This window comes from Aegilops tauschii, chromosome 5, assembly GCF_002575655.3.
Source record: "Aegilops tauschii subsp. strangulata cultivar AL8/78 chromosome 5, Aet v6.0, whole genome shotgun sequence".
In the NCBI taxonomy this organism is placed as follows: domain Eukaryota; kingdom Viridiplantae; phylum Streptophyta; class Magnoliopsida; order Poales; family Poaceae; genus Aegilops; species Aegilops tauschii.
Window position 1 is genome coordinate 539,596,997 of NC_053039.3, and position 1,960 is coordinate 539,598,956.

Consider the following 1,960-nt stretch of genomic DNA (forward strand, 5'->3'; position numbering starts at 1 on the left):
AGGTGACATTGGAGTATCTAGGTGACATTAGGGTTTTGGTTGATGTGTGTCTTAAGGTGTTATTTTACTACGAACTCTAGGGCTGTTTGTGACACTTATAGGAATAGCCCAATGGATTGATCGGAAAGAATAACTTTGAGGTGGTTTCGTACCCTACCATAATCTCTTCGTTTGTTCTCCGCTATTAGTGACTTTGGAGTGACTCTTTGTTGCATGTTGAGGGATAGTTATGTGATCCAATTATGTTATTATTGTTGAGAGAACTTGCACTAGTGAAAGTATGAACCCTAGGCCTTGTTTCCTAGCATTGCAATACCATTTACGCTCACTTTTATCATTAGTTACCTTGCTGTTTTTATATTTTCAGATTAGAAAAACCTATATCTCTACCATCCATATTGCACTTGTATCACCATCTCTTCGCCGAACTAGTGCACCTATACAATTTACCATTGTATTGGGTGTGTTGGGGACACAAGAGACTCTTTGTTATTTGCTTGCAGGGTTGCTTGAGAGAGACCATCTTCATCCTACGCCTCCCACGGATTGATAAACCTTAGGTCATCCACTTGAGGGAAATTTGCTACTGTCCTACAAACCTCTGCACTTGGAGGCCCAACAACGTCTACAAGAAGAAGGTTGCGTAGTAGACATCACCCTGCATCGCACATGCAACTAAAATCTGAACCGTGTTTGATGGCTCCGCCATCGCAAACGTTTTGCACCTTTTCTGACGGTTCTTTTACACCACCATTTGCGATTATTGCATCGCACACAGTTTCGTCGAAGGGTCTCTGATCGTAGTGTCGCGTTAGCAGCATCCTGCAGTAGTGAAACCATAATTTTATTTTGCAAGTCAATAAAAGGTGTTAGCCTTTTAAGTTTGAACGCTTGTTCACTTGTCTACATTGGACATAACATATTCCACTGAACAAGATTTTGTGCACTAAATGTATTAGTACTAGGTACATGGACGGGAATAAGTGACAACCCTCTATATCAACTAGTGGATACCCCACGCGTTGCCACGGGCAACGGGGGAATTGGTTGATGAAAATTTGAGTTAATAACATAAGAAGCAAAAATAAAAATACATATGACTTATTATATTTGATTATCTATAGTTACATTTTTTGAATATTTAGAATAATTGAGTGGAAAACATTTTCCCATGCATGGTTGAATATTATGGTGGGCCTTCTCCCTTTCATAATTGTTTGGTGAGGTGGCATGCTTGCATGTTGAGATAAATAAGTTAGTGGGGATGACTCTTTTAGGTATATAGGATTAACTTTTTCTTTCTAGTCACATAAGCAACAAGTTCTTATCACTGTTGGTTGATCATCTCACGGAATATTTGGCACACATCCAAACCCTGAATATCATCTGAGTTGATAGTTTCCATGGGCATCTGTCGAGGAGCCTCCAACTGGAGCTTCGATGCAAACCGCGTGTCCGCGTCCTCAATTTCTCTGGACTACCTACAACCTAGTTGGATGTTGTGTATTGTGCTCACACATCGGATAACCAGATCAATAATCTTCCACACCGACTCTGGCTTGTACCCAACACCCAAATGATCCATCGATGATGAATCCATGTTCCCGCTCTTGGTCTGTGGTTTAGCCTGTACATACCATATAAGTTCATTCATTTGTTAACGCGAAGTGCAAAAAGCCAGGATATACTAATACCAAACATACGAAAAACATCTATCCACAATACCGACTTACCCATGTGACTATGTTAGGGGTAAGCCTACCGTTGATTACCTTGAAACAACATGTGCTTCATAGAATCACTGTAGAAGCATCTGGAGCACTTGCTGCCTTTGCGGCCTTTGCTTTCTCTATCTTCTCCTGGGCCTCTGCAGATGTGGGATGTGATGGATCCATGACAACCTCGTTGTCCTCAAAATTTGGAGTAGATGCTCTCTGTCAAGCAGATATATCCCAGTTCC